At 37.8% G+C, this 22,447-nt stretch overlaps 1 protein-coding gene across 1 annotated transcript in view; it reads right to left on the bottom strand.

The window, feature by feature from the left end:
• The window catches only part of ZC3H12B (zinc finger CCCH-type containing 12B), a 634,852-nt gene that overhangs the window by 217,565 nt on the left and 394,840 nt on the right, over positions 1–22,447 (bottom strand). The window contains exon 5 of the mRNA XM_049873004.1: positions 16,440–16,550. The gene's annotated coding sequence lies outside the window, so the exon portion shown is untranslated. The remainder of the gene's footprint in view (positions 1–16,439; positions 16,551–22,447) is intronic.

Raw genomic sequence — 22,447 nt, 5'->3', positions numbered from 1 at the left:
TATTGGGAGGGTTTCCTGCATGGCTGTAAGTGAGGAATGGGTGGAAGTTGAGCTCAAGAAATAGAGAGCCTGGTTTATCCTACTCTTCTATACCCCTACATTCTGCTTCATAATATTTATCTACTTTCAAGAGAATGCAGGCAGGCACATTGAACCTGGTTTGGCTTGACAAGGCTTTCTGAAATTAAAAACAGAGGTTGCAACTGCTGTTTATAAAAAAGCTTCAATGACAAATGGTGCTGTTTAAAATTCCCTAATTAAATTCAGGGGGTAAAAAACGTTTGGAGAAACAACTTTTGCTTACAAAGAGTCACAGCAGAAGAGTCTCATGTTAAGTATTAGCATATAATGAGCAACCAGGTATTTTTAAGAATCTTGAGGATTCAAAATATGGGATACTTGGGTATAACCTCTGCAGAAAATAACAGTAAATGACTTCTATTTTCAAATCTGAGATTAAAAAAAAAGTTCCAGAAATTTAGAAAGCATCTTCTATTTAAAAATCAGCCTCAACTTGGAAAATGGAGCTAAATATATATACTCTAATTTTGTACCCAATGTAGATGCAACACAGCCCTTTATCAAGAAACACCTCCAATGACAAATACTAAGTCTGTTGCTTAATTTATTATGAATAAATTAATAAATGGCAGGAAGATAAAACAAAAATAGTTTTATGTCCAAATGCCATATCTTAGATGTGTTACCAACAAAATACAGAGCCAGTCTCTAACTGTGGTGTTGTTTTTCTTTTTTTTAATCTGCTAAAAATAAAGCAGTCAGGTTTCTGATTTTCTGCCCTTCCTTTTCCTTAACCACTTCCATGCACTGTCAGAGAAATAAAAGATTATTGTTATTGTTGTTATTTGCCATCAAGTCAATCAATCTCATGGAGGATTTCTTTTGTTTTCACTGATACTCTACCAAATATGATGTCCTTTTCAAGCAACTGGTCTTTCCTGAGGACGTGTCCAAAGTAATCAGTCCAAGATAGGTTTTTTTTTATTCTTCTGGTAGTCCACGGTATATTCAATATTCTTTACCAACACCACAATTCAAGTGTGTCAATTCTCTTTCAATCTTCCTTTTTCATTGTCCAGTTTTCACATGCATATGAGGTGATTGAAAACACCATGTTTTGGGCCAGGTGGCCCTTAGTAATCAAAATGACATCTTTGCTTTTTAACACCGTAAAGAGATCTTTTGCAGCAGATTTTCCCAGTGCAATATGTCGCTTGATTACCTGACTACTGCTTTCATGGGTGTTGATTTTGGATCCAAGTAAAATGAAATCCTTGACAACGTCAATATTTTCTGCGTTTATCATGATATTGCTTATTGGTCCAGTTGTGAGGATTTTTGTTTTCTTTATGTTGAGGTGCAACTGCATGTTCTTAATGAGTCTTCTTCCAATCTTGATGCTGTGTTCTCCATACAGTCCAGCTTCTCTGAATGTTTGCTGAGCATACAGATTTTTTGAATAAATATGGTGAAAGGTGTGAAAAGACCAGACTTAATGGTCTGACAGAGACTGCTTTCTTGACTGCTACTTCCATGGGTCTTGTGGATTCAAGTAAAATAAAATCCTTGACAACTTCAATTTCTCCACTGTTTATCATGATGTTGTTTATTGGTCCAGTTGTGAGTATTTTCATTTTTTGTTCAGGTGTAATCCATATTGAAGGCTGTAGTCTTTGGCCTTCATCAGTAAGTACTTCAAGTCTTCTTTATTTTTGGCAAACAAGGTTGTGTCATCTGTATATCTCAGTTTGTTGATGTATCTTCCTTCAATCCTGACGCCAAGTTCTTCTTCATATAGTGCAGCTTTTCATATTATTTGCTCATCACACAGTTTGAATGAGTAAGATTAAAAGATACAACCCTGCATATCTTTTCCAATTTTAAACCAGGTAGTATCCCCTTGTTCTGTTCAAATGACTGCCTCTTGATCCATGTGTACGTTCCACTGAGCACAATTAAGTGTTCTGGAATTCCCATTCTTTGCAATGCTATACATAATTTGTTAAGATCTACACAGTTGATTACATTTGCACAGTCAATAAAGCAGAGGTAAACATCTTTTTGGTATTCTCTGCTTTTGTCTAAGATCCATCTGACATCAGCAATGATACCCCTTATTCCATGTCCTCTTCTGAATCCAGCTTGAACTCCTGGAAGTTCATTGCTGATGTATGACTACAGCCATTTTTTAATTATCTTCAGCAAACTTTTGCTAGCATGTGATATTAATAATATTGTTTGATAATTTCTACATTCTGTTTGATCACCTTTCTTTGGAAATAAAAGGAACAGCCTCCATATTAAAAGTACATACACTAACTCATTAGACTCTTGTGTCTCAATTTCCTTTCCACTGCCATATATCAATATATCAATTCAGTTATTTACATTTGCAAGGAAAATATACCAATTTTATACACTATTTTCTTGTGTGCTTATGGAAAATTTGTTGAATAACTGTGTGGCAAGGAATAAATCATATAAGAACTAGAAAATGAATAATTTCAAAAGTTATTTGGGATCTGAGTGGATCAAGATAGTATGCTGAGCATATGTGCCCTCTTCCTATCCTGTTCCAAATCTCTTAAAATAATAAAAAGCATATAAACATAATATACACTTATAATGATACTGAAAAACAAGAAAGATTACCATTAGTAGATCAGAAATTGTGAAGAATTTCTGGATGAAAAAAAGTAGGAGAGAATTAATGTAAGTGAAGGAAACCACTCAATGGTTATTGTAAAAGAGAGAATCCAGATAAATTCCAAACTCAGAGTGATTAAATGTAACAAGAAGGACCAGCCCTGGTTGTAAATGATAGGGTAACTAATTAATTAAAGAACTACATTTAGAAAAGAAGGGGCAGAGGCAGGTCCAAGATGGTGGAATAGTCAGACTCTTCCTGTGGTCCTTCTTACAACAAATACCCCAAAAAACGAGTGAATCAATTATATATGACAATCTAGGAGCCCAGAATATCAAAGATAAAGTTGAGGCGTTGGACTGAGGAGCAGGGGTAGGGAGAGACAGTTCAGAAGCAGTGAGGATTTGCCAGACTTGATCTGGCCAGCACCCTGCAGGTTGGATTGGATGGTGACTGTGGCCTGAGGCAAGCAGTATTGCTTGGGATGCATTTTCCACAGCGGGAGAAACCAAGCAGCAGAGAGTCTGCACAAGCCTCTGGAGCTAGGGAGAAGCAGCGTTGGATCTGCAGAAGTTAAGTGCAAGCATCTAACCTACTACTCGGGATCAAAATAACCCTTTCTCCTCTGGGAAGTGCTTCTCTCCTTTTCACCTGCAATCTACACCCTCTTCTTCAGTCCCTGTCCAGCTTCTGCAATTGCTGCACCCCCGGGCCTGACATGGGACATGTGACCTGCACCCGAGCCAGTCTCCCAGCTTTGGAGAGGAAACAAACAAATAACAAACAGAAAAAAAAAACCTGCCAGCTTCCCTGAGCAGGGGCCTCAGAGCACGCACTGCCTCTTTGCCCAGGCAAAGGCATAAGGGCTCCACAGACTTCGAATGCCTTTCACCTCTCCCTAGACCTGTGTGGGCCCATTTCAACAGCTTAGGCCCTCATTAGCATAGTACAACAAGGTATATACCTGAAGCCTATGTTCAAATGCAACTGCTAAGGGGTAATGGCAGATCTGTGATATTTGAAACCACCCTGCCCATTAAGCAGGGTCCTCGCCTACCCACATTAGGGGCCTGAAGACTCGTGGCTCCATCCACTCCACCTAACCACCCACAGGTGGAGTCTGAGAATAAGTGGTGCCTCCCAGTCCTTACAGCCAACAGCACTGGGTACCCAAAGTCTGGCTGCAAAACCCATCCACCCATGTGCTGTATGGAACAGGGACACACCTTCCATTCAAGTACTTAGGGGCAGCTGTCAGCTCCCTACTTGGCTTAGCACATAACCCCCTAATGCACCCAGGTAACTGTGCCTGCTTCAATCACCTCTATGTAGCACTGCCTGTTTAGGACTATAGGTGAGAGCCTCCAGCACATGTTCGGAGACCAATGACCTGGACACCTGAGCTGAATCCACACAAGAAAAGTAAATGGACTCCTGAGCTCACATACCTAGAAGTATTTTTATCCACCTGGTGACAGGATGTGAGAACTTCAAAGATGTGAATAATCAAAATAGCTCACATGAACAGCCTATTTGGACATATCGATGGAAAACAAAACAAGAAGCTAGGACACAGTAAACAAACATAAAATAAATAAATATGATAACTTATTGATGCCTTGGAGACAACAGTCAATATAAAATCACATAAAGAGGCAGACTATGATGGCTCCAGCAAGTGACCAAAACAAAGAATGAGGAAACCTCCCAAAGGAAGAGAAAGTCTTGGAATTAGCAGAGGTAGATTTCAAAAGATTAATATACAGAGCTCTTCAGAAGATCAGGGAGGAGATCAGGCAAAACACAGACCAAGTCAAACAACACACAGACAAAGCAATAGAGGGACTTAAGAAGGTTATACAAGAGCAATATTACAAATTTAACAGGCTGCAAAAATCCATAGAGGGATAGGAAATAGAAATCAGAACGATTAACAATAAAATTTCAGAATTAGACAACTCAATAGAAAATCATAGGAGCAGAATTGAGGCAATGGAAGTCGGAATCAGTGAGATTGAAGATAAGCACTTAACCCCAATTTATTTGAGGAAGAATCAGATAAAAAAATTAAAAAAATGAAGAAACCCTAAGAATTATGTGGGATTCTATCGAGAGGAATAACCTATGAGTGATTGAAGTATCAGAATAGGGGAGGATAACAGAAAATACAGAGAGAATTGCTGAAGATTTACTCGCAGAAAACTTCCATGATACAATATCTATCCAAGAACTCATCAAACCCCACACAGGGTAGATCCCAAAAGAAAGTCACCAAGACATATTATAATCAAACTTGCTGTAACCAAAGATAAAGAGAGAATTTTAAGAGTGGCTAGGGATAAATGAAAAATTACCTACAAGGGAGAGTCAGTAAGACTAAGCTCTGACTGCTCTGCAGGCAAAAAGGCAACAGAATGGCATATATAAAGCCTTGAAGAAAAAAAATTTGCCAGCCAAGAATTATATATTCTGCAAAACTGTCTCTCAAATATGAAGGCGAAATTAGGGCACCTCCAGATAAAAAGAATTTAAGGGAAATTTGTAAAAACCAAACCAAAATTATAAGAAATACTAAAGGGATTCCTTCTGTTAGAGAATCAATAATATCAGAAAACATCCCAAGACTAGAACACAGGACAGAACAACCATATATCAACCCAGATAGGGAAGTCACAAAAATAAGCCAAAGCTAAAACACTGAAAATAGGGAAACAGAGACATCAATATGTAAATGATGACAACATTAAAACAAAAAAAAGAGGGACTAAATAGTGTAGTCATTGAACTTTCATATGGAGAGGAAGTTAGGGTGATATCAAGAAATAAAAGACTGGTTTAAACTTAGAAAAATAGAGGTAAATTTTAAGGTAACCACAAAGGAAGCTAACACACCTACACATTAAAATAAAAAAGAAGAAAAACATAAAGACTCAGCAACACAAAATCAACAACAAAAAAGACGAAAAGAAAATACAGAAAGGATTCAGCACAGAAAATTAAGTGGAATAAAGAAACTGTCACACATTTTCACACACAAAAAAAAGTACATCAAAATGACAGCACTCAACTCATACCTATCAATAATTACACTGAATGAACCAATAAAAGGACAGACAGTGGCAGAATGGATAAAAAAACATGATCCTTCTATATGCTGCCTACAAGACACCCACCTTAGACTCAAAGACACAAACTAAAACACAAAGGATGAAAAAATATATCAAGCAAACAACAATTAAAAAAAAGCAGGAGTGGTAATATTAATCTCTGACAAAATAGACTTTAAAGCAAAATCCACCACAAAGGATAAGGAAAGACATTATATAATGATTAAAGGGTCAATACACCCAGGAGGCCATAACCATAATAAATATTTACACACCCAACGACAGGGATCCAAAATACATAAAACAAACTCTGACAGCATTGAAAAGAGAAATAGAGAGCTGCACAATAATAGTAAGCGATTTCAACATATCATTTTTGTGAAGGACTGAACACAGAAAGACATGGAAGATTTAAATGCCACAATCAACCAACTTGACCTTATAGACATATACAGAACACTCCACCCAGGAGCAACTAAGTATACTCTCTTTTCCAATGTACACAGAACATTCTCCAGAATAGACCACATATTAGGCCACAAAGCAAGCCTTAACAGAATCCAAAACATCAAAATACTAAAAAGCATCTTTTCTGACCATAGAGCCATGAAAGTAGAAATCAATAAAAGAAAAAGCAAGGAAAAAAATAAATCACATGGAAACTGTACAAAACCTTGCTCAAAAATTACTGAATTATAGAAGAAATCAAGGAAGAAATAAAGAATCCATAGAATCAAATGAGAATGATAAATGGTAAAACTGCCACATAGTTTCCAAGGAGTGCCTGGTGGATTCGCACTGCTGACCTTTTGGATAGCAATCGTAGCTCTTAACCACTATGTCAAAAAAGGGTTTAATAGCAATAAATGTACACATCCAAAAATAAAAAAGGGAAAAAATCAAAATGTTAACAGTACAACTTGAACAAATAGAGAGCAGCAGAAGAAGCCCTGGGGCACCAGAAGAAACCAAATAATAAAAATTAGAGCAGAAATAAATGAAACAGAGAATAGAAAAACAATTGAAATAGTTAACAAGACCAAAAGCTGGTTCTTTGAAAAGATCAACAAATTGATAAACCATTAGCAGAACTGGCAAAAGAAAAACAGGAGAGGAGGAAACAAATAACCTGAATAAGAAATGAGATGGGCAATATCACAACAGACCCAACTGAAATTAAAAGAATCATAAAAGAATACTCTGAAAAATTGTACTCCAACAATATTGAAAACCTAAAGGAAATGGAAAAATTTTGAGAAACATACTACCTACCGAAATTAACACAAACCGAGGTAGAAAAACTAAATAAACCTATAACAAAAGAAGAGATTGAAGAGGTAATTAAAAAACTCCCAACAAAAAAACACCCTGGTCCTGATGGCTTCACTAGAGAATACTACCAAACTATCAGAGAAGAGTTAGCACCACTACTACTAAAGGTATTTCAGAGCATAGAAAAGGATGGAATACTCCCGAACTCATTCTATAAAGCCAGCATATCCCTGATACCAAAACCAGGTAAAGACACTACAAAAAAAAAAAAAAGAAAATTACAGACCAATATCCCTCATGAGCAGAGACGCAAAAGCTTCAAAGCTTGGGAGCAGCCATCTAAGATGCATCAATTGGCCCCAACCCACCTAGAGCAAAGGAGAATGAAGAATACCAAAGACACAAGGAAAATACTAGCCCAAGAGACAGAAAGGGCTTCATAAACCAGAAACTGCATCAGCCTGAGACCAGAAGAACTAGATGGTGCCTGGCGACCACAATGACTGCCCTGACAGGGAACACAACAGAGTCCCGACAAAGCTGGAGAAAAATGGGGTGCAGAACTTAAATTCACATAAAAAGACAAAATTAATGGTCTGAGACTGAAGGAGCCCATGAAGCCATGGCCCCTGAATACTCTGTTAACCAAGAATAAAAACATTCCCAAAGCCCACTCTTCAGACAAAGATTAGACTGGACTATAAAACATAAAATAATACTCATGAAGAGTGTGCTTCTTAGTTCAAGCCGATACAGGGGACCAAATGGGAGGTTCCTGACTGGAGGCAGGTTGAGAAGGCAGAAAGGGACGGTAGCTGATTGGATGGACATGGGAAACCCGGGGTGAAAAGGGGGAGTGTGTTGTCACATTTTAGGGATTGCAAATAGTGTCTCATAATAATATGTGTATAAATTTTTGTATGAGAAATTAACTTGAGCTATAAACTTTCACCTAAATTGCAATTAAAAAAAGAAAATAGGTGACAGTCACACTGAGCAACAGGCAGTATTCATGTTTGACTTCAGAATAAAATCCTAAAGGTAGAGACCTCTTGCCTTATGTGGGAGGCTTCTAATGGGGTCTAAGGAGGTCTAATGGGTAGCATAGTAGAGCATAAGAGAACTCTGATTCTCCACAACAGAGATGGAATGGGAAAAAAAAGACAATTCAGCCTAGAAGAGAAATATACTAAAGTCTTTCATGAAAAGAAAAATCTCTTAATTTGAGTAAATACAGGGAACCAACTAACCAGTTATCATCCAGTCAATTTTGACTCTTGGCGATCCCAAGTGTTGCACAGTAGAAATGTGCTCTAAAGGGTTTTTAAGACTGTGACCTTTTGAAAGCAGATCCCCAGACCTTTCTTCTAAAGTGCCTCTGGGTGAGTTCAAACTGGCAACATTTTGGTTAGTAGAATGCTTGACTGTTTATGCCACCCAGGGACTCCTGAAGCAGATCCCTGGATTTTCTGCTTGCTCCATAATAACACATCCCAAAGTGAAGCTACATTATAGTCCACAATCCCTCACTGCAATACAAAACTTCTAGTCGGTTTTCCCATTTTGGGAGAAGAGGTCTATTGTGGCAAAGGTCCTACACAACTGTAGGAAAACGAAATCAAGTTACTAACCTATCTAGTCCTTCTTTAAATGGAGGTGGATAACAAAAGAATACCTAGATCTTTGAGGAAAATCAACAGCATGAAAAATAGGGACCAATTTGACAAAAAGGAACAGAGAACTCTGGGGATAGGAGAGAACTTTAAAAACTCTAATTGGTCTCTTCAGGGATATTTAAGAAGATAATGCATCCATAAAACAAGGAAGAATGTTACTCTGAAAAAAAGTGATCAGAGAAAAAGGGAGTTGTTGAATATTAATAAGATAATGGGCTAAATAAGAAAAATAGAAGTGTTTAAATGATGAAAAAAACAGTTGCAGACTGGATTAATTGTCTCAAAGACAAAACCAAGGAAATTTCCCAGAACTTAAGCAAAAAAAAAAAAAGTATGAGATAAAAAATTAAGAACATGAATGATCAATCAAAAAAAAGAAATTTCATTATGGTATATTCACACAATGGAATACCAAGCATTAATAAAGAACAGTGATGAAATCTGTGAAACACTTCAAAAACATGGAGGAATCTGGAAGGCATTATGCTGAGTGAAATTAGTCAGTTGCAAAAGGACAAATATTGTATAAGATCAGTATTACAGGAACTCGAGAAATAGTTTAAACAGAGAAGAAAATATTCTTTGATGGTTACGAGAGGGGGGAGGGAGGGAGGGAAGGGGCATTCACTAATTAGATAGTAGATAACTATTTTAGGTAAAGGGAAAGACAACACGCAATACAGAAGAGGTCAGCACAACTAGACTAAACCAAAAGCAAAGAAGTTTCCTGAATAAACTGAATGCTTCGAAGGCCAGTGTAGCAGGGGCAGGGGTTTGGGAACCATGGTTTCAGGGGACATCTAAGTCAATTGGCTTAATAAAATCTATCAAGAAAACATTCTGCATCCCACTTTGAAGAGTGGCGTCTGGGGTCTTAAACGCTAGCAAGAGGCCTTCTAAGATGCATCAATTGGTCTCAATCCACCTGGATCAAAGGAAAATGAAGAACACCAAGGACACAAGGTAACTATGAGCCCAAGAGACAGAAAGGGCCACATAAACCAGAGACTACATCAGCCTGAGACCAGAAGAACTAGATGGTGCCCGGCTACAACCTATGACTGCCCTGACAGAGAACATGACAGAGAACACCTGAGGGAGCAGGAGAGCAGTGACATGCAGACCCCAAATTCTCATAAAAAGACCAGACTTAATGATCTGACTGAGGCTAGAAACACCCCGGTGGTCAAGTCCCCCAGACCTTCTGTTAGCCCAAGACAGGAACCATTCCCAAAGCCAACTCTTCAGACAGGGATTGGACTGGACAATGGGTTGGAGAGGGATGCTGGTGAGGAGTGAGCTTCTTGGATCAAGTAGACACTTGAGACTATGTTGGCATTTCATATCTGAAGGGGAGATGAGAGGACAGAGAGGGTCAGAAGCTGGCGGAATGGACATGAAAAGAGAGACTGAGGGAAGGAGTGGGCTGTCTCATTGGAGGAGAGCAATTAGGAGTATATAGCAAGCTGTATATAAATTTTGTATGAGAGACTGACTTGATTTGTAAACTTTCACTTAAAGCACAATAAAATTAAGAAAAAGAACTCTCAAGAAGATAAAACAGAGATAATGGAGGAGAGAAAATAACAACAACAAAAAAATCATCAATGAAAATTTCTTGAGTTGAGGAAAAGCATGATGTTCTCAGACTGAAAAGGGTCACTCTGAGTTAGATGAATTCTGATAAAATTTTCATAACTAAAAATATAAAGAAACAATCCTAAAAATTTCCAGGGAAGGTCCTACCTACAAAGAAATGACAAAATTGACCTCGGAATTCTCAAAGGTATCATTGGATACTTGTGAGCAATGGAACAATATTTTCAAAGTTCTTAGGAAAAACGATTTTAAAGTTAGAATTCCATACCCAGGCAAATGATAAAATGATTTTAAAGTTAGAATTCCATACCCAGGCAAATGATAAACTGAGTGTCAGGACAAAATACATTTGTAGACCTTCTGGGATTCATAAAGCTTAACATCCAGAGGTTTTTTTTTTTTTATTGTGCTTTAAGTGAAAGTTTACAAATCAAGTATTGTGTGTTGTCTTGCCCTTCAACTAAAATAGTTCTTGTCTACTATGTAGTGAATACCCCTTTCCCTCTCTCCCCACCCTCATAATCATCAAAGAATATTTTCTTCTGTGTTTAAACTTTTTTCTAGAGTTCTTACAATAGTAGTCTCATACAATATTTTTCCTTTTGTAATTGACTAATTTGACTCAGGATAATGTCTTCCAGATTCCCTCTATGTTATGAGATGTTTCACGGATTCATCATCATTGTTAATCATTGCACAGTATTCCATTATGTGCATATACCATAATTTATTTATCCATTCATTTATTGATGGGCACCTTGGTTGCTTCCATCTTTTGTTATTGTAAGCAGTGCTACAATGAACATGAGTGTGCATATATCTGCTCCTGTGAGAGCTGTTCTTTCTCTAGGATACACTCCAAGGAGTGGGGTTGCTGGTTAGTATGGTGGTTCTATTTCTACCTTCTAAAAAAAAGGAAGCACCAAATCGATATCCAAAGTGGTTGCACCATTTTACATTCCCACTGGCAGTGTATAAGTGTTCCAGTCTCTCCACAATCTCTCCAACATTTATTATTTTGTGTTTTTTGGATTAATGCCATCCTTGTTGGGGTGAGATGGTATCTCATTGTAGTTTTGATTTGCATTTCTCAAATGGCTAATGATTGCGAGCATTTCCTTATGAATGTCTTCTTTGGCGAAGCACCTGTTCATATCCTTTGCCCATTTTTAATTGGGTTATTTGTCTTTATGTTGTTGAGTTTTTGCAGTATCATGTAGATTTTAGACATCAGACGCTGATCGGAATTCTAGCCAAAACCTTTTTCCCAATCTGTAGGTAATCTTTTTACTCTTTTGGTGAAGTCTTCGCATGAGCATAGGTGTTTGATTTTTAGGAGCTCCCAGTTACTAATTTCTCTTCTGGTGTTTCTGCATTGTTACTAATGTTAGTAATGTTTTGTATACTAGTTATGCCATGTATTAGGGCTCCTAGAGTTGTACCTATTTTTTCTTCCATGATCATTATCACTTTAGATTTTATATTTAGGTCTTTGATCCATTTTGAGTTTGTTTTTGTGCATGGTGTGAGGTATGGGTCTCTTTTCTTTTTTTTTTTTTTTGCAGATGGATATCCAATTATGCCAGCACCATTTGTTAAAGAGACTGTCTTTTCCCCATTTAACAGACTTTGGGCCTTTGTCAAGTATCAGCTGCTCATATGTGGATGGATTTATTTCTGGATTGTCAATTCTGTTCCATTGGTCTATGTATCTTTTGTAGTACCAGTACCACGTTGTTTCAACTACTGTGGTGGTATACTATGTTCTAAAATCAGGTAGTGTGAGGCCTCCAACTTTGTTCTTCTTTTTCAGTAATACTTTACTTACCCAGGGCTTCTTTCCTTTCCATATGAAGTTGCTGATTCATTACTCCATCTCATTAAAAATGTCTTTGGAATTTGGATCGGGTTTGCACTGTATCTATAGATTGCTTTGGGTAGAATAGACATTTTTACAATGTTGAGTCTTCCTATCCATGAGTAAGGCATTTTTTTCCACTTATGTAGGTCTCTTTTGGTTTCTTACAGTAGTGTCTTGCAGTTTTCTTGGTGCAGGTCTTTTACACCTCTGGTTGGATTTATTCCTAAGTATTTTATCTTCTTGTGGGCTATGGTAAATGGTATTGATTTGGTGATGTTCTCTTTGTTAGAGCAGAGGAATCCAACTGATTTTTGTATGTTTGTCTTGTATCCTGATACTTTGCTGAACCTTTCTATTACTTTCAGTTGTTTTCTTGAGGATTCTTTAGGGTTTTCTGTGTATAGATCATGTCATCTGCAAATAGAGATACTTTTACTTCTTCCTTACCACTTTAAAAACAACACCCAGTGGTTCCTTACCACTTTGGATGCCCTTTATTTCTTTATCTAGCCTAACTGCCCTGGCTAGGACTTTCAGCACAATGTTGAATAAGAGTTGTGATTAAGGGCATCCTTGTCTGGATCCCAGTCTTAAGGGGAATGCTTTCTGATTCTCTCCATTTAGGATGAAGTTGGCTGTTGGCTTTTCCTGAGAGTTTTTATCATGAATGGTTGTTGGACTTTTTCAAATGAGTTTTCTGCATCAATGAATAAGATCATGTGGTTCTTGTCTTTTATTTATATGATGGATTACCTTAATTATTTTTCTAATGTTGAGCCATCTTTGCATACCTGATATGAATCACACTTGGTCATGGGGAATTATTTTTTTTGATATGTTGTTGAATTCTATTGGCTAGAGTTTTGTTGAGGATTTTCGCTTCTAAGTTCATGAGGAATTTAGGCCTGTAATTTTCTTTTTTTGTGGTGTCTTTACCTGGGATACGCTGGCTTCATGGAATAAATTTAGGAATATTCCATCCTTTTCTATGCCTTGAAATACCTTTAGTAGCAGTGGTGTTAACTGTTCTATGAAAGTTTGCTAGAATTCTCCAGTGAAGCCATCAGGGCCAGAGCTTTTTGTTGTTGTTGGGAGTTTTTAAATTACCTTTTCAATCTCTTCTTTTTTTTATGACTGTATTTAATTTAGGTGTTAATTTAGGTAGGTAGTGCATTTCAAGAAATTTGTCCATTTCTTCTAGGTTTTCAAATCTGTCAGATTACAATTTGCATAGTAATCTGATATGATTCTTTTAATTTCAGTTGGGTCTGTTGTGATATCGCCTATCTCATTTCTTATTCATGTTACTTGCTTTCTCCCCGGTTTTCTTTTGTCAGTTTGGCCAATGGCTTATCAATTTTGTTAATTTTTTCAAAGAACCACGTTTTGGTCTTGTTAACCCTTTCAATTTTTTTCTCTATTTCATTTAATTCTGCTCTAATTTTTATTATTTTCTTTCTTCTGGTGCCTGAGGGTTTCTTTTGTTGCTCTCTTTCTACTTGTTCAAGTTGTAGGGATAATTCTTTGATTTTGGCACTTTTTTTGGATATGTGCATTTATTGCTATAAATTGACCTTTGAGGACTGCTTTAGCTGTGTCCCAAATGTTCTGATAGGAAGTGTTTTCTTTCTCATTTAATTCTATGAATTTCTTTATTCTCTCCTTAATTTCTTCTATAATCCAGTCATTTTTCAGCAATGTGTTTTTCCCTTTCCATGTGTTTGATGTCTTTTCCCTACTTTTTCTCTTATTGACTTCTACTTTTATAGCTTGATTGTCAGAGAAGATGCTTTGTAATATTTCCATGTTTTGGATTCTGTTAAGGCTTGCTTGTTTCTTTAATATGTGTTCTATTCTAGAGAATGTTCCATGTTTTTTGGAAAAGAAAGTATACTTTTTTGCTGTTGGGTGGAGTGTTCTGTATATGTCAATGAGGTCTTGTTGGTTGATTGTGGTATTTAGCTCCTCTGTGTCTTTATTGAGCTTCTTTCTGGATGTTCTGCCCTTCACCAAAAGTGGTGTGTTGAAGTCTCCTACTATTATTGTAAGCTGTCTCTCTTGCTTTTCAAGGCTGTTATAGTTTGTTTTATGTATTTTGAAGCCCTGTCTTTGGGTGAGTAAATATTTAATATGGTTATATCCTCCTGGAAACCCTGGTGGTATAGTGTTTAACCAAAGGCCTTGGCAGTTCGAATCCACCAGGCACTCCTTGGAAACTCTATGGGGCAGTTCTACTCTGTCCTATAGGGTCACTGTGAGTCAGAATCGACTTGACAGCACTGGGTTTTTGGTTTGGGTATATCCTCCTGGTATATTGCCCCTTTAATCATTATATAGTGTTTTCCTTATCCTTTGTGGTGGATTTAACTTTAAAGTCTGTTTTGTCAGAAATTAGTATTGCCACTCCTGCTCTTTTGTGATTTTTTGTTTGCTTGGTATATATTTTTTTTCCATCCTTTGAGTTTTAGTTTGTTTGTGCCTTTAAGTCTAAGGCTTGTCTCTTTTAGGCAGCATATAGATGGATCGTGTTTTTTTTATCCATTCTATGACTGTGTCTCTTTATTGATGCATTGAGTCCATTTACATTTGGTGCAATTATGAATAGGTATGAGTTTACTGCTGTCATTTCGATTCCTTGTTCTTTGTGTTGTTGACAGTTTCTTTGCTCCATTTAATTTTTTGTGCTGAGTGGTTTTTCTTTATATATTGTGTTTTCCTCCTTTTCATTGTTGTTGGTTTTGTTTTTGCTGCATTTTGATGTTTTTATTGTATTTTATTTTGATGTGTAGGGTTGTTGGTCTCCCTTGCAGTTACCTTAATATTTACCCCTATTTTTCTAAGTTTAAACCAAATTTTTATCTCTTTATATCACCTTGATTTCCTCTCCGTCTGAAAGATCTATGACTACATTTTTTAGTCCCTCTTTATTTATTTAATTTTGTTATTATAACTTTGCCTTTGATGTTCAGGGCTCCTAGCTTGTCATATATATAATTGATTCACTTGTTTTTTTTTGGTGGGGGGCTTTGTTGTAAAAGGGATCACCGGAAGCATCTGACTACGCCGCTATCTTGGCCCCCACCTATAGTTTTTTTTTTTTCTGAAAGTGTTTACTCAAAGATTACTATAGCAAAATAGAATGATTTTGAGAAAGCAATGTGAAATATAAAAACCAATGATGAGCAATGACCGAATAAAATTTATAGTTGTGAATAAAACTTATAACTTAAATAATCGTTGATGCATATTGTAAAGACAATTAAGTATCAATATAAAATCAAAATTACAGATGATTTCAAAATGGAAGGAGTCAGTATGTGTTTTGGAAGACATCTACTTGATCAATCAACGGGAAGAGATCTATATTCACGCTCAGTCCAAAGAAAGAGATCAAATGGAATATGAAAATTATCTAACATTATCACTAATATCTCATGGTAGCTAAATTTTGCTAAAGATAATTAAAAAATGGTTGCAGCCATACATCAACAAGGAACTGCCAGAAGTTGAAGCCAGATTCAGAAGAGGATGTAGAACAAGGGATATCATGGGTGATGTTAGATGGATACTCTCTAATTTAAAAGTGGAAAAGTGTGTAGCAGGGTCGTATTCTTTCACCTTACTTATTTGATGTATATGCTGAGGTAAATAATTCAAGGAGCTCGAGTATATGAAGGACGTGGCATCAGGATTGGAGGAACACTAATTAACAGCCTACAGTATGCATATTATACAATTTCCTTGCTGAAAATGAAGATGACTTGAAGCCCTTACTGATGAAGGTCAAAGACCACAGCCTTCAGTATGGCTTACACATGAACATGAAGAAAACGAAAATCCTCACAACTGGGCCAATAAATAAAATCATGATAAACAGTGTGAAGAAACTGAAGTTGTCAAGGATTTCATTCTACTTGGGTTAGCAATGCAAGCAGCAGTCAAGAAATCAAACAATGAATTGCTTTGGGCAAATCTGCAGCAAAATACCTCTTTAAAAGCTTAAAAAGCAAAGATTTTACTTTGATGACTAAAGTGTGCCTAACCGAACCCATGGTATTTTCAATTGCCTCATCTACATTGAAAGCTGGACAATGAAAAAGGAAGATCAAAGAAGAATTGACACATTCAAATTGTGATGTTGAAGAAGAACATTGAATATACCATGGCCTGCCAGAAGAATGAACAAATCAATCTTGGAGGAAGGACAGCCAAAATGCTCAATAGAAGCAAAGATGGTGAAACTGTGTCTTACTTACTTTGGACACATCATCAGGAGGGACAAATTGCTGGAGTGGGACATGATGCTTGGTAAAGTAGAAGGTCAGCAAAAACAAGGGAACCATCCATGAGATGGATTGGCACAGTGGCTGGAATAATAAGATCAAACATAGAAATGGTTGTGAGAATGGCACTGGATTGGGAAACATTTTTTTTTATATATATATACATAAGGTCACTATGAGTCAGAGCCAACTTGATGGCACCTAGTAACAACTCAGTTTTCTGACTTTTGGATTTAAAAAATATTTTTAGTATTCCTTTTGATTTAGAAATCAACTTAATTTTATCTATTAGATTTTTGACTATCTCTTCATGTGTTTTTAGTGGTTGCTGTATGGATCGTAATATGCACATCTAACTTCCCACAGTTTACTTAGAGTTAACATTTTACCACTTCAAGTAAAAATAGAACTCTCACCACCCTTAACCTCCCCATTTTATATTGTTTTTCATATGTGTTTTATATAAAACCCAAAACCAAACCCATTGCCATCGAGTCTATTCCAACTCAAAGCAGCCCTACGGGACAGAGTAAAATTGCCCCATAGAGTTTCCAAGGAGCGTCTGGTAGATTCAAACTGCTGACCTTTTGGTTAGCAGCCAAACCCTAAACCACTGCACCACCAGTTTCCGTGTTATACACAGATACATGGAAATCTCCTCAGACAAGTTATAAATTTTGTGTTTGAACATCATACATGTTTTACATAATTTAAGAGGAAAATAGTCTATAAAATTTACCCAGAAATTTACTATTTCTGTTGTTCTTCCTTCATTACTGAAGTTCCAAGTTTCTTTCTGGTGTTATTTCCCTTCAGCTTAAAGAACTTCTTTTAGCATTTCTTTTAGAGCAGGTCTGCTGGAAACAATTTTTCTTAGTTTTCCTTCATCAGAGAATGCTTTTATTTCACCTTCATTCCTGAAGAATATTTTCATTTGATATAGGATTGTGGGTTGACAGTTCTTTTCTTTCAGTACCTTAAGTATGTTGTTTCACTGTCTTCTAATCTTCATGGTTTCTGATGAGGAATCAGCAGTACTTGCAAGCACTGTATGTAATGCCATTTTTCCCTAGCTGCTTTCAATATGTTTCTTTATCTTTGGTTTTCAGCAGTTTGATTATGACATGACTGGGTGTCATTTTCTTTGGGTTCATCCTGTTTGAAATTTGTTAAAATTTTTTAATCTGTAAATATAGTTAATTTCTCATATTTCGGTAAATAGCAGTCATTATTTCTTCAAATATTATTTTATATGCATTAATCTTTTATCTTTCCTGCATGGACACCAATTATGTGAATGCAAGAACTTTTAATATGGTGCCACAGGTCCCTGGGGTGCTGTTCATTTTACTTATATTGTACTTAATTAAAAAAAATTATACTTTAAATGAAGGTTTACAGAGCAAACTAGTTTCTCATTAAACAATTGATACACATATTGCTTTGTGACATTGGATGCCAACCCCACGATATGTCAACACTCTCCCCTTCTCGACCTTGGGTTCCCCATTACCAGGTTTCCTGTCCCCTCCTGGCTTCTCTTCCTTGCTCCTGAGCTGGTGTGCCCGTATAGTCTCATTTTGTTTTATGGGCCTTTCTAATCTTTGGCTGAAGGTTGAACCTCAGGAGTGACTTCTTTACTTAGTTAAAATGGTGTCTAGGGGCCATACTCTCGGGGTTTCTTTAGTCTCTATCAGACCAGTAATTCTGCTTTTTTTATTGTGAGGCAGAATTTTTTCTATATTTTTCTCCAGCTTTATTTGGGACCCTCTATTGTGATCCCTATTAGAGCAGCTGGTGGTGGTAGCCCTGCACCATCTAGTTGTGTTGGACTCAGTCTGGTGGAGACTGTAGTAGTTGTGGTCCATTAGTCCTTTGGACTAATCTTTCCCTTGTGTCTTTGGTTTTCTTCATTCTCCCTTGCTCTAGATGGGGTGGGGCCAATAGAGTATCTTAGATGGCTGCTTACAAATTTTTAAGACCCCAGACACCACTTATCAAAGTAGGATGTAGAACATTTTCTTTATAAACTATGTTATACCAATTGAGCTATATGGCCGCTAAGGCCATGTCCCCTACAGTCCTCAGCCCATTAATCTGGTCCCTCAGGAAGTTTGGATGGGTTTATGAAGCTTCCATGACATTGTCTTGGTCAAGTTGTTCTAGCTTCTCCAGTATTGTGTACTGTCTTTCCCTTCACCAAAGTTACCACTTATCTATTGTCTAGTTAGTGTTTTTTGCTCTTCGTTCCTCCCCTCCCTTGTAACCATCAAAGATTGTTTCTTTCTGTGTGTAAACCTTTTCATGAGTTTTTATAACAGTGGTCTCTTACAGTATTTATCCTTTTGCGATTGACTTATTTCACTCAGCATAATGCCCTCCAAATTAATCCATGTTGTGAGATGTTTCACAGATTCATTACTCTTCATTGTTGTTTTGTATTGTAGTAAAAAAAAAAATTTTTTTTACCATAGTTTGTTTATCCATTCATCTATTGATGGGCACTTAGGTTGTTTCCATCTTTTTGGTATTGTGAATAATGCTACAGTGAACATGAGTGTGCATATGTCTACTCATGTAACAGCTCTTATTTGTCCAAGATACATTCCTAGCAGTGGGGTTGCTGGATCATATGGTATTTATATTTCTAGCTTTTTAAGGATGTGCCATATTGTTTTCCAAAATGCTTGTACCATTTTACATTCCCACCAGCAGTGCATAGGGGTTTTTTTGTAGCAGTGCATAAGAGTTTCCCGCTCCCTGCAGCCTCTCCAACATTTGTTATTTTCTGTTTTTTTGTTTGGTGTCAGTAATGTCGCGGTGAGATGGTATCTCATTGTAGCTTTGATTTGCATTTCTCTAATAGTTAGTGCTCTGGAGCATTTCCTCATGTGTCTGTTAGCTGTCTATGATGGTTAAGATTGTATATCAGCTTGGTTGGGCCATGATTCCCAGTGTATATATGTGATCACTCCCAAGATGGAATCTGCTGTGAGGAGCCAATCAGTTGAAGGGGAGTTTCATCGGGGGTGTGGCCAGCATCCAATTATAAGCAGATGTTCTGGCTTTTTGCTCACTCTGGGTCTTGCGGCTGCCTCCTGTTCATCTGACCTCCAGTTCTTGGGATTTGTGCTATTAGCTATCTGCCAGTCTTGGGATTCGTCGATCTTCACAGCCTGTGAGCAGGAGTCCTGCTCTCCAACCTGCTGGTCCTGGGTTCACCAGCACCTGCATCTACGTGAATCAGAAAAAGTCTTGCAGTCTTGTCTGCCAATCTTGGGATTCAACAGTCTTCACAGACTGTGAGCAAGACCCTGCTCTCTGACCTGCCGATCTTGGGTTCGCCAGCCTCCACAGCTACGTGAATTGAGAGAACCCTCTATCCTCATACATGGACTTGTACGTTTCAGCCTCTACAATTGTGTGATCCGTTTCCTTGATATAAATCTCTCTCTGTATATACTTATATGCTTACTGATTTTGTTTCTCTAGAGAACCCAGCCAAAGACATTTGGTACCAAAAGTGGTTCTAGAGAAACAAAATTGTAAAGATGAGTTTTCTAAATTGGTTCTCAAGTCTGGTTAGTCTTAAAGATGTTGAAGACTCTGCTTCCAGCAGTAAAGGGGGCACTGCTAATCCATGGCATGAGGTGGCGATAAAAATATGCAAAATATCACCACCAGTAGATCAGGTAATGGTGAAAGGAGAGGTTCTGGGTGAACACATGTGTGAAATCTTTCTACAGTTTTGTCAGAAAGGGAAGTATAAGGAGGCTGGTTGGTTGGTACTACTTTTGCTAGACAAACTGGTGAAAGAAACAGATGCACTCAGGGCTTTAGAGTCAAAGCTCAAGTGCTGCATAAACGACCTCAAAGCTTCCACTTGTGCTTTGCAAGGAAGCCTTATTTCTTGTAGTAACAGAGCTGAAATTGCTGAAAACCAAATCCAGAGTCTTGTAAGAGTGACTGAATTACAACGCCAGCTCAACTGCCAACCTTGAGAGGTGTCTGAAGTTAAAGTAAGGGCATTGATTGGGAAGAAATAGGATCCTGAAACTTGGGACGGGAACATGTAGGCAGATAATCAGGAAGCTGGGGACCCCGAGACCCTGAATTCCATTGAATCACTCCTGCCAGCAGAACCACTCCCATTTGAAGAGGTTACTTCATGTTTGTCTGCTAAACCACCCTGCCCAGAAAAAACATTAGCCCCTCTACTCGCATCTAAGGAGATTAGCACTAGCCCAGCTGTCTCTAAAGATCCCTTGCCTGAGTCATTGCCTGAAACTTTGCCTGAGGCAGATGCTTTACAAGACAATGCTGAATGTTCTCAAAACAATTCCACACTACTGATTCTGGCTTCTAGACCGATAACTAGACTTAAGTTCCAGCGAGTCCCAAAAGGTGAAGTACAAAGTGTGACCCAGGAGGAGGTATGCCAAACTACAAAAGAACTGCTTGACTTTTCTAATGCGTACAAACAGAAACCTGGGGAATATTTGTGGGGATGGCTATTAACGGTGTGGGATAATGGTGCAAGGAACATAAAGATGGATCAGCCTCAGTTAATTGATATGGATCCACTAAGCACAGATTCTTCATTCAGTGTTTCAGCTTGAGAAGTCAGGAAAGCATCTAATAGTTTATTTGGTTGGGTTGCTGAAGCATACAGTTGAAGTACCAGATCTGCCTTGACATACTGTAGAAGAAGGTGTCTGAAGGCTTAGGGAAATTGGCATGCCAGACTGGATTTATCAGGTTAGACTCACAGACTCACAGACTCACACGTGGAGTGCCCAGAGGACACACCTTTTACCCCAACTGTGAGGAACAAATTTGTGAAGTGAGCTCCAGCATCCTTCAAGACTACTGTGATTGCTATTTTATGTAAATAAGATTTGACAGGGGAACTGCCCTAACTGAATTAAGACACCTAACTACAATGGGGCTGATTGGACCCCATGGTAGTAGTGGCCAAGTGGCTGCACTCAATTGACAAAGACAAGGTGGGTGTGGTTTCAGTAATGGACAGTGGATTCAAATTAGTAATCAGAATAGTCTGACACATATGGACTTATAGCATTGGCTACCTAGTCATGGTGTCCCTAGGAGTGAAATAGGCAGGAAATCTACTAAATATTTACTTCATCTGTATGAATGGATGAATTTGAGGTCAGGTGAACAACAGTCTAACTAGAATCATCAGAATAGAGAGTCACAGTTTGTCAATCTTTTCCAAGATTTGAGTGAGTTTAAATACCCACAATCCCTTGAATGAAGGGGTGGCTGGGTCACCTTGAGGAAGGACTCCAATACACTGCCAAAATTTTTTACTGTTAATCTTTCTCCCAGCCTTCCCCAAGGAAATCTACAGCCTTTTATGAGAGTGACTGTTCAGTGGGGAAAAGGAAATAATCAGACTTTTGGAGGATTACTGAATACTGGCTCTGAACTGACACTAATTCCAGGAGACCCAAAACGTGGGGCCCAGAACACTCTGTGGTCCACCAGAGTGGGGGCATATGGAGGTCAGATTATTAATGGAGTCTTGGCTCATGTCCATCTCACAGTAGGTCTGATGGGTTTCCAAACCCATCCTGTAGTGATTTCCCCAGTTCCAGAATGCATAATTGGAATAGATATACTCAGCAATTGACAGAACCCCCACATTGGTTCCCTGACAAATAGAGTAAGGGCTATTATGGTAGTAAAAGCCAAGTGGAAGCCATTAGAACTGCCCCTACCTAGGAAAATAATAAACCAAAAGACATATCACATTCCTGGAGGGATTGCAGAGATTACTGCCACCATCAAGGATTTGACGGTTTCAGGGGCAGTGATTCCCACCACATCCCCATTCAATTTGCCTATTTGGCCTGTGCAAAAAACAGATGGATCTTGGAGAATGACAGTAGATTATTGAAAACTTAACCAGGTGGTGACTCCAATTGTAGCTGCAGTTCCAGGTGTAGTTTCATTGC

Source organism: Elephas maximus, chromosome X (genome assembly GCF_024166365.1).
Source record: "Elephas maximus indicus isolate mEleMax1 chromosome X, mEleMax1 primary haplotype, whole genome shotgun sequence".
In the NCBI taxonomy this organism is placed as follows: Eukaryota; Metazoa; Chordata; class Mammalia; order Proboscidea; family Elephantidae; genus Elephas; species Elephas maximus.
Note: the sequence above shows the minus strand (reverse complement) of the source record. Positions and strands in the feature narration are given on the sequence as shown.